This window comes from Octodon degus, unplaced genomic scaffold, assembly GCF_000260255.1.
Source record: "Octodon degus isolate 3935 unplaced genomic scaffold, OctDeg1.0 scaffold00211, whole genome shotgun sequence".
NCBI classification, from domain to species: Eukaryota; Metazoa; Chordata; class Mammalia; order Rodentia; family Octodontidae; genus Octodon; species Octodon degus.
In genome coordinates this window covers 1,902,874-1,914,299 of record NW_004524787.1, presented here as the reverse complement: position 1 = coordinate 1,914,299, position 11,426 = coordinate 1,902,874, and the positions used below count along the sequence as shown (strand labels likewise).

Sequence of the window (11,426 nt, the reverse complement as noted above, 5' to 3'; positions counted from 1 at the left end):
AAGAAGAAGAAGAAAGAAGAAGAAATAATTAGTAAGTCTCACCCAAACAGCAACTTACTCAATTTGAAACCACATAACATTAATAAGCTGCTGACAGCTATGAATGAAGGCACTGAGGGGAACAGATTTACATCCTGGACTGCCTGTCTAATTATAATCTTTTTTTTCTCTAATTATAACCCTAAAGATGATCAGGAAGCTCAGAGCATCTGTGAGCGGGTAACTCCCCGATTATCCCATACCAACTCGGCTGTGGTACTTTCAGCAGTAAAAGAACTAATGTAATTTCCAGAATTGTTGTCCAAGGACTCCTACTACTGCAATATGCTACTGAAGATGTTATTTCTTCCACTTTTTACTTTGCTGTCTGAGAAGCCAGAAGTGCAGTATGTTGCCCTGAGTAACATCACCTTAATTATCCCGAAAAAGGCTGAAATATTAAAGCAGGAAGTCAAAGTCTTGTTGTGAAATACAGTGATCCCCTCTATGTTAAACTAGAGCAGTTGGACATCATGATTCACCCAAGAGAACATTGCTCAGGTTCTGGCAGAACTGAAGGAATATGCTACTGAGGTGGATGTTGTCTTTGTTTGCAAAACTGTGAAGGCCATTAGGTGATGTGCTATCAAGGTGGAACAATCTACAGAATGTTGTGGAAGCACATTACTTGATCTTATCCAGACCAAAGTAAATTATGTGGTCCAAGACGCAATTGTCATCAAAGATATCTTCCGCAAATACCCCAACAAGTATGAAAGCATTATTGCCACCCTCTGTGAGAACTTAGACTCACAGGATGAGCCAGATGCACAAACAGCCATAATTTGCATTGTGGGAGAATATGCTGAAAGAATTGCCAATGCAGATGAGCTACTAGAGAGCTTCTTGTAGGGTTTTCATGATGAAAGTACCCAAATCCAGCTCACTCTGCTTTCTGCCATAGTGAAGCTATTTTGCAAAAACCCATCGGAAACACAGGAGTTTGTCCAACAGGTCTTGAATTTGGCAACATAATATTCTGATTATCCTGACCTTTGATATCAGGGATATATTTTTTGGAGCCTTCTCTAAACTGACCCAGTGACAACCAAAGAAGTAGTCTTGTCTGAGAAGCTGCTAATCCCTAAGGAAATTGGCCTTATTGAGCCAACTCTGTTGGATGAGCTGATCTGCCAAATTGGTTTTTTTTTTGCCTCTGTGTATCATAAGCCTCCCAATGGTTTTCTGAAAGGGAGTCAAAGGATCCATCTCAAACACTAGCCAATTCATCATGGGAGCACTGAGGCAAATGACAATCCTGTTCACAGCACCTCTACAACTAACCTGGAACAGCCCCAGGTTATCCTCTCTCAACGCGACCTTCTTGAGGACCTTTCAAATCTTGACCTTGGTCCACCACTCAGTGTGCCACAGGTGTCTTCCATGCAGATGGGAGCAGTGGCTCTCTTGGGAGGAGGACTAGATAGTCTGGTTGGACAGTCTTTCATCCCATCGTCAGTGTCTGCAATTTTTGCTTTCTCACCAACTGCTGCAGTAGTCAGTAGTGGCCTAAATGACCTGTTTGAACTCTCCACTGGGATAGGCATGTCTCCTTGTGGACACGTGGGTCCTGAGGCTGTCAGGCTACCTGCAGCAAAGTCTAAAGGCTTGAAGATTTTAAGAACATTTATTCACCATCAAGGGCATATCTATGTGGAAATGAATTTCACCAACAAAGGTCTGAAGCATATGACAGACTTTGCAATCCAGTTTAACAAGAAATAGCTTTTGTGTCATCCCAAGTGCTCCTCTGGCCACCCATACACGACTGATGCCATACAAAAGCATTGATGTCTCCCTGTCTCTCAACACCTTGGGCCCAATCGTGAAGATGGAACCACTGAGTTACCTTCAGGTGGCTGTTAAAAACAATATTGATGTCTTATACTTCAGCTGCCTCATCCCATTCAATGTGCTTTTTGTAGATTTCAAAATGGAGCCCCAAGTTTTCCTGGCAACATGGAAGGATATTCCCGATGAAAATGAACTCCAATTTCAGATTAAGGAATTCCACTTAGATGCTGGCACTGTTCCCAGCATATTTATACTATTGCCGAGAGGAAAAATGGAAGGGCAGGACATGCTGTACCAATCACTAAAGCTCACTAATGGCATTTAGATTTTTGGCTGAACTATGTATCCAGCCAAGAAACCCCAATTAAATGCTGCCACTGAAATGTAGAGCTCCTGAAGTCTCTCAATACATTTATCAGGTCTACAACAGCATTTTGAAAAGCTAATAAACTGGTCTAGTACTCTCTTGCCAAAATGTTTTTAAAAAAGAGTCTTACAGAAATTCAGCCTTCACTCGTCATCACTGGATCCTTCTTGAACTGTGGCTTGCCCCCTTTTCCTTAATGATGTAGAAACCACATTGAACCTCACACAGCAGGAGCTTTGCTGAGCATTTCCTGCCCTCCCACTCCCCAGAGAGCCTTGCTGACCTGCACCCTGCCCATCTACCATAACTGAAAAAATGACAAAATGATGGAACAAAAGGTGATCTCAGATGTCTAGCCCACTCAAAACAATCCAGGAGACAAGTTCATAGACGAATTTGGAAGTCACACACCTGTAATGTCTGAGAGGATAGCAACTGAAGTAAAGAAACAATTGTATCCGGCTGTGAAGGAAATCATATCAGAAATTATCTCTCACATAAAAGAAGAAATGACAGCAATCATTGAAGAATTGTTCAATACATCTAAGGAAGACACAGGTAAAACATAGAAGGGAATAGTAAAATGGTGGAAACATCGAAAGAACATTACAAAAACTTAGAATGCATGAAACAAGTTCAAACAGATATCTGGGACATTAAGAATTCCATTGAAAGCTGGCAATGCCATTTGAATGAAACAGAAAACAGAACTTCAGACCTTGAAGACAGCATTGCAGCTAGTGAACATGAAAGAAAACATCTCTTAAAAATGAGAAACCAGGATCGACCAGATAGCCCAGGAGATTAAAGTGCCTGCTTAGGCAGATGCACCTCTGCTTAGGCTGATCCCCAGGGTGCTGTGCTGGCCCCACCCCTGAGTCACACTGTTACAGCAATTGAGACTGAATGTGGTGGCGTGCGCCTATAAACCCAGTGTTTGGGAGGCTGAAAATAGGAGTATCACTATGATTACGAGTCTGATTTGTGTAGTGAGACCCTGTAGACCCCGTACTAAATACATAATAAGTAAATAGTTTTTTTCTTTTAAAAAAAAATGAGAAACCAGGAAATAGCAATGCAGCAGCTGCAAGATGATGCAAAGGAAAATAATATAAGACTAACAGGTATCAATGAAACATCTAACGATAATACAAAAGTTATATGGGCTGGTGAGATGGCTCAGTGATCTAAAGCACCTACTTAGAACAAGCTTGGCAGAGCACAGGGACCACGGTTCAATCCCCTAGCACCACATGCCAGCCAGCCCTGCCCCCTGGTGGGCTGAGCTGGACACACACACACACACACACACACACACACTCACACACACATAAATAAATGAATAATTTTTTTTGCAAAAACACTTTTTTTATTGAAAGAGTTTTAGCCATAAACATCAGAGCCTGGCAGGTAACATTTAAGGTCTGGGCCATATGTTGACAAAGGGCTTCAATCTGGAGGGCCAAGTCTATAGTCCTTGACCCTGGTCAGATGTTATTTCTAATGGCCAGCCACTGCAATGCCTGATCAAGGCACCTGTTAAGTCATTTCCCAGAGAGAAGAGGGGCTTATGTCCCAAGACAGAGTCAGCTTTTTGGCCATGCTCCCACATATCTCACCATAACTTGGCACCCAACAGGGATGGTGCCCTCTATGTCACTCCTGAGCTACCCAAGCTGGCAGCCAGAGCATCAGCCCCCTTAAGGTGGCCCAACTGTCTGTGCACACATGCAGGGGGCCTTTTAGGTACCATAAGCAGTCACACTGCCCGCAACTGCCCATTGGCTTGACCTGTCCCAGTTTCAACCAGAGTACTTCTGTACTGGGCTGGACAGTTTTCATTTCAGCTGCCAACAGGCCACTGAGAAAGAGGCCTATGGATGTGGTGACCTATCCACATCCATGCGCAGCCCTCTATCTGTCCTGTGATTCCTCACAAACATCAGAGCAGTGAACAGCGCTGCCGTTTTTCAATCAGGGACTACCAGCGCTCAGCTCCCTCTCACAGCTGTGACCAAAACCCAACAGGGTGTTTTCGTTTTCCCATAGGCCCCAGCCAAATCTCTCATTTGCATTTAGGATAAATGGCAGGTGAAGGTCAATGACTCACAGGGTTTGCATCTGTGCAACAGCCCTGTTTCAATCCAGCAATCAGCTTCCGCTGCATCTGTCCAGCCCCATGTTGTGTCCCTTTTGGTCATCTGGTACAAAGGGCACAATAGGGTAGCTAGGTGCAGTAGTTCACTAAAAACCTAGCATGTTTATGTAATGCCTGTAATTGGTGTGACTGTTGTGGGTCTGGTCTTGCCCAACCATATCACAGCTGAGAATCTGACAGACAAGCCTGAATAATTTTTTTTTAAAATTATAAAAACAATTTTTGCAGAAATAGTAGCAGAAAATTTCCCATGCATGGGAAAAGAATCTGACATATAGATAACTGAGTTGCATAGAAGTTCAGTTAGCCATAATCAAAATAAATAGTCACCCAGACATATAATGCTCAAGATTCTAGAAGCTGAGCAAAAGATCAAAATATTAAAAGCTGTTGGAGAAAAGAAACAGATTACCTATAACAGAGAGCCTATCAGAATCATGGCAGATTTCTCAACACAGATCATCAAATCAAGAAGAGCTTGCAGTGAGATATTTGGGGTCCTGAAAGAAAACAACTTTCAACCCAGGTTGATGTATCCTGCAAAACTATATGTCCAATTTAGTGGAGAGATTAGATATTTCCATTGCAAAAAATAACTGAAAAAATTGATGACAACCAAACCAACCTTACAAAGAATACTGACAGACATTTTAGGAAGAGACAAAGCTGACCACAACTTCAAAAACAACAGAAGAGAACAACCAAGCAGAGCAAGAAATAAAGCAAAGGTGAAAAGTAGTGAGCCTACAATAGGAAAATAACATACAAAGACAAGCCAATACATACCAGTTATAACTATCAACATAAATGGCCTTAATTCATCAAGAAAAAGAAGTAGACTGGTAGAGTGGGTAAAGAAACAAAATTCAACAATATGTTGCATCCAAGAAGCATATTTAACTCAAAAGATATTAATAGACTGAATGTCAGAATATGGAAAACAAATACTCCTTGCGAGAAGAACCCAGAAAAAAGCAGGAGTAGCTAATCTGCTTGCTGACAGTGTCAACAACAAACGAAATGTGTTTAAAAGAGACAAAGAAAATTGCTACGTACTTATTAAGGAAAAACTGTAAGAGAAAGAGATAACAATTATAAATATTATGCTCCCAAAGTAGTAGCATACAACCATATAAGACAGATTTTAAAACATGAAAAATCTGATGAAGTCAGGGTCCTGAGTTCAATCAGCAGTATTACAAAAAAAAAAAAAAAAGAAAAAGAAAAATCTGAGGAGTAACAACATAATTGTATTGGGATACTGTAATACCCCACTGACACAAAAAGATAGATCAAATATGCAAAAAAAATGAGCAAAGAAATAGTAGAACTAAGTTAAAATTGTGAAGAAATAGACTTAATAGATTTTTCTGGAGTTCCACCCCAAAGCATCACAATACACATTTTTTTCAGCTGCATGTGGAATGTTCTCAAAAATAGATCATGTGCTAGCACATAAAACATGTTTAAGTAAATGTAAAAAACTCAAAATTATCCCAACCATATTATCTGACTATAGTGCAATGAAACTAGAATATTCACAAAAGAAAAAGTAAAAATTCAGTAAACAGATGGAAACTAAATACTTTCTGAAACAATAAATGGGTCATGAATGAAACTGAACCATAAATTAGACAATATTTACAATGTAATTTAAATGCATTAGAAAGTAAGTCTATGGAAGCCCATTCTGATGGGCTTTCCATTGTAGGTAATCAGTTTCTGATAGAAAGTCCATCAGAATCCCGGCAGATTTCTAAACACACACCATCAAGTCAAGAGCTTGCAGTGAAGTATTTCAGGTCCTGAAAGAAAACAACTTCCAGGGCCAGCCATATAGCTCAGCAGATTAAAGGACCTCCTTAGACAGATGCTGGAACTGGGGTTCAGTCCCCAGTGTGCTGTACTGGCTCTGCCCATGGAGCACACTGAGACGGCGATTGAGACTGGGTGTGGTGGAGAGCACTTGTAATCTCAGCTCTTGGGAAGCTGAAAACAGGAGAATCACTACAAGTCCAATCTGTGTAGTGAGACACTATAGACCCTGTACTAATTACATTTAAAAATAAAAAGAAAAGAACTTTCAACCTAGATTGATGTACCCTGCAAAATTCCATTTTGGGAAACCTCTTTGATCTTTTTTCAGAGTACTATAATTTTCACTGTAAAAATCTTTTTGCTTTCCTTGTGAAATTGATTCCTAAGTATTTCATTTTTTGGGGTGTTATTGTGAAAGACATGGGTTCCATAAATACTCATGTGGTGCATTCGTTGTTTGTATATGGAAATGCTATGCAGTTTTGAGGGTTGGCTTTGAATCCTGTTATGCTACTAAATTTAGCTATTAAATCTACAAGTCTCGAGTGTGTGGGAGAGCTTCTGTGCTCCACAGCTCCCACTGGACTTCTTCGGACCAAGTAAAGGCTCACCACGTGAGTGAGACCTTCCCCCATGCTCTCTGGAACCCTGCACCCCTCCGGAGCCAGCCCAAGACCACTGCATGAGTGACAACTTCCACCGCACTCTCCGGACCTATCCAGACCAGACCAAGCCCAGGCCCTGCAAAAGTGTGGGAGAGCTTCAGCACTTCCCTGCACAACCTAGACATCGCCAAACCCAGGACAGGCCTGGCATACAAACCTGGGGTGAAACTCTGCACCCGAAGTTCCTTGCAGAAAGACTAGGCACCAGAACCATCCAACTAATCCAGGAGCAAAACATCTAGCCAGATGTGAACAACAGGTTCAATTCCAAGGGCTGTAGCAAGAAGGAGTTGAGCACAGCAGCTATACCCAAGCCACGAACATCTGGATGAACTCAAACTTAGTAGAACTGCACTCAAATTTCAGTGAGTGCTAAGGTTACAACTGCACCAAAGCTCTACAACAAAGGTCAGAGGACAGGGCTATACTAAATAACAAAGAGAAGGAGCAAGATGAAATCTAAGGCCTGGAGCCCAACCAAAAAAAGTGCAGAGGACACTAGCACAGAAGAAATTGGGAATGAAACAACTGAAATGTCTGAATCAATAGTGTCTGAAGTAAAGAAATGACAGCAGAAAGGTAGAGAAGAACTCAGATCAGAAATAACCCTGAAATAGAAAAAGAAATCTCTAAATAAACAGCATCTGAAGGAAAGAATCAAATGCAGAAACATATAGTGGAAATCAGGTTAGAAATAATATTTCTGTAGTAAAAGATTAATAAATGTTTCTGAAGAAGGACATGGAAAAAATAGAGGAGAGTTAAAAAAATGATGCATCCTTGAATGAACAATACAGTAAAGAAATAGATCGCATGAAGCAGAGTCAAAGAGATATAGAGGAACTCAAATTCTCAATCACAATCTTAAAAAATCGTTTCAGTGAAAGTGAAGATAAAGTTTCAGATCTTGAAGACACTGGTGCAGCTAGTGAAAAAGTAACAAAATATCTCTTAAAAACAACTACGATGCAGAAAAAAATTCATCACCTGAAAGATGATACAAAGATGAACAATGTGAGACTAATAGGTATCCATGAGAAAGAAGGATTCAATACAAATAATATAAAAACAGTATGAGCAGAAATAATAGCAGAAACCTTCCCAAATATGAGGAAACAATCTGACATTCAGGTAACCGAAGCATACAGAACACCAAATCACTTCAACCCAATTAAAAACACACTGAGACATATAATAGTCAAGATCCGAGAAATGCAGCACAAGAACAATATACTGAAAGTCACTAGGGAAAAGAAACAGATCACATTTAAAGGAAAACCCATCAGAATAATGCAGAATTCTCTTAACTAACCATGAAGGAAAGAAGAGCACAGAGCAGAGTACTTCAAGTCCTATGAAAACAAACTCCAGACCAGACTACTATACCCTGGAAAACTCTTTCAAGTTTGGTGGAGGAATGTAATACTTCCATGACAAAGAACAACTAAAGAATTTCATGATGACAAAGCCAACCCTACACAGACTACTAAAGGATGATCTAGAGAGGGAATAAATTATCAGAACTCCATGAGTGAGAACAGGAGGAACACACTAAATAGCTCAAACAATTAAACACAGGAGAAAAAAGAGTAAACAGCAGGTATATAACATGATGACCATAATTCAAAACATCTCAATTATAGCCATACATGTAAATGGACTCAATTCACCAATTAAAAAAATAGCCTGGCATAGTAGATTAGGAAACAAGATCCAAAAATATTCTATACACAAGAAACACACTTAACTCATAAAGAAATTCATAGGCTGAAAGTCAAAGGATGGAAAACAATACTACAGTGCTGTCTCTCAGGTAGATGATTGTTCAAAAAGAAGAGGGTGGTGAATGAAGGCAAGAGACAGGAAAAAGAATGTTGTGGGACTCTCCTGCTTCAAGGTTGTATATGATTAGATTTTTGGACTTATGTGTAAACATAAGAATTAACCATCCAGTAGAAAAGTATGAAGACGAAATGTAGGAAATAAAGTCATACTGTTATGTTCAGCTGTGGGGTACTCAGGTCAATAATTTCTGACATTGCCAGTTAAATATAAGACCCAATGCTATTATGGGCTACTGGACTCTTTTAGAATATTTTGCTGAGTTTACACACCTATAATATTCAATAACGGAATTTAGGAAAAATGGGGTATACTGATGAATGTCCATTTTGTATCTGTGTATTCAAAGTGGTTAGGATAGATATATAGTTGCATTCTCTTAACGAATAGAATGATTTGTTCTAATGGTGTTTGTGAATAGGATCACAAGTCCGTATCTTGTACAGCAATTAATCACTAAGAAGAATATATGCAGTGTATTATTTGTTGAAACTGTACTTCTGATTTGATTTGAAACTGTCTCATTGCTATCTGTTTATCAATAAAACTTTGAAAAAAATAAAAATAAATAAAAACAAAAAATTATATAATTCTTTATGCTTATTTTTTAAAATATATTCTAATTTTTAGATTTTTTATCATATTCTGTAGGGACTTAAAGTTCAATGTATCAATACTTTATGAAAAATACCTGTTCCATGTTATGCCTAAGATATTTGATATTCAGACAGATAGTGAGGTTGAGCTTGGCAGCCTAGTTTGTATGGTAGTAACAATGGGCTTGTTTTCTGGAGGGTTGACAGCCTAAGTGTGCAGACCAAAATTGGAGGGAGGGGAGGACTGCAAGGAAAGCCAGCATTTTGGCCCTGGCCTTCCAGGGTCAGTTAAGACTCGGAACATATGAGATCTTGTGCTGTGGCGTCATGTGACTCGGTTGTGTCCCAGATTTTCTGATAGGGAGATTGTCAGGCCAAGGAGGAGGGTGATCAATGATGTGGAGTGTGCCTGGGGAGAGCCACATGGAGAGAGGGCATCCTCTCGGTCTTTCGCAGAGAGCACGTTGGCCAGGTAATGACTGTGGCTCGTCCACATGGCTGACACTGACAAGAGTTCCACAGTCTGAGGTATAGGATCTCAGGATGGATCCTGGGGAGATTTCACTGGCCTTGTCAGACCCAAGGGATGCAACTCTTGTTGTATAGGTCCTGCTTTACCTTGGTCTTAACCATCCAGCAGAAAAGTATTGGAGCGAAGTATAAGAGGTAAAGCCATGCTGTTGCGTTGGGCTGTGGAGGACTCAGGTCAGTGGTTTCTGGCATTGCTAGTGAAGTGGAGGGCCCAGTGCTATTGTGGACTACTGGACTCTTTTGGAATGTTGTGCTGAGTTGGCACACCTATGATGTTCAAATAACAGAACTTAAAGAAATATGGGGATGCAGATGAATGTCCATTTTTTATCTGTATATTCAAGATGGTTGGGATAGATATGTGGTTGCATTCTCTTGATGCATAGAGGGATTTGTTCTAATGATGTTTGTGGATGGGATGTTGTGTCCCCATCTTGTGCAGTGATTGATCACTGGGAAGAATGTATGCAGTGTGTTGGTTGTTGGGGCTGTCCTGTTGATTGGGTTTGAGACTTTCTCATTGCTATTTGTTTCTCAGTGGAGTTGTGGGGAAAAAAAGAAAATAAAAAAGATCATTTTATTGACAAAGAAACAGTAAAAAAAAGACTTCTCAGCGACCAATGAGTCACAGATGAAATTAAACAAGAAATTCAACAATATCTACAATTCAATGAAAATTCAAACACTACTTATTGGAATTTATGGGATGCGATTAAAGCAGTTCTCGGAGGGAAATTTATAGCTGTGAATTTTCACATTAGGAAAACAGAAGGACAACAAATATACACCCTTATGTTGTACCTCCAGTATCTACAAAAGAGCAAACCAAACCCAAATCCCAAAGACAGGAAGAAATCATAAAGATTAGAGCAGAAACTAATTCAGTTGAGATGAAGAAAAAAGTTCAAAGAATTAGAGAATAAAAAAGCTGGATCATTGATTGATTAAATAAAATTGAAAAGATCCAAGCTAACCACATCAAAAGAGGAAATAAAAAAATAAAATAAAAAAAAGAAATAAGGAATGAAAAAGGGTAATTCCCACAGACCCATTGGACATTCAGTAGATTCTCAATACCTACTTTGAGAATCTTTACTCTCACAGAATAGAAGACACAGAAGAAATGGACAGATTCTGAGAAAGGTTCAAATTACCAAAACTGAATCAAGAAGATAACAACTCTCAACCCAATAACAGCCAATGAAATATAAAATGTAATAAAAAAAACTACCGACAAAGAGAAGTCCAGGTCCTGATGGATTCACAGCTGAATTCCACAAGATATTTACAGAAGATATCATCCCTATACTCCTCAGACTTCTCAATGAAGTTGAAAAGGAAGCAATCCTCCCAAAATCATTCCTGGAGGCAAGTATTATACTGATACCAAAACCAGGGAAACACACAAGTAAAAAAAGAACTACAGGCCAATCTCCCTCATGAACATTGATGCAAAAATCCTCAATAAAATCCTAGCAAATGGAATACAGAAAATCACCAAGAAGATTATACTACATGACCAGGTAGGATTCATCCAGTGGAGGCAAGGATGATTCAATATACACAAATCCATAAAAGTAATACAATATATCAATAGAGCCACATCTAAAAATTAC

At 39.5% G+C, this 11,426-nt stretch overlaps 1 protein-coding gene and 1 pseudogene across 8 annotated transcripts in view; both read left to right on the top strand.

Annotated features, from left to right (window-relative positions):
- The window catches only part of LOC101588454, a 3,298-nt pseudogene extending 1,019 nt beyond the window's left edge, over positions 1-2,279 (top strand).
- Arhgef9 (Cdc42 guanine nucleotide exchange factor 9) overlaps positions 1-11,426 on the top strand; it is a 265,414-nt gene that overhangs the window by 175,460 nt on the left and 78,528 nt on the right. The window lies entirely within an intron of this gene.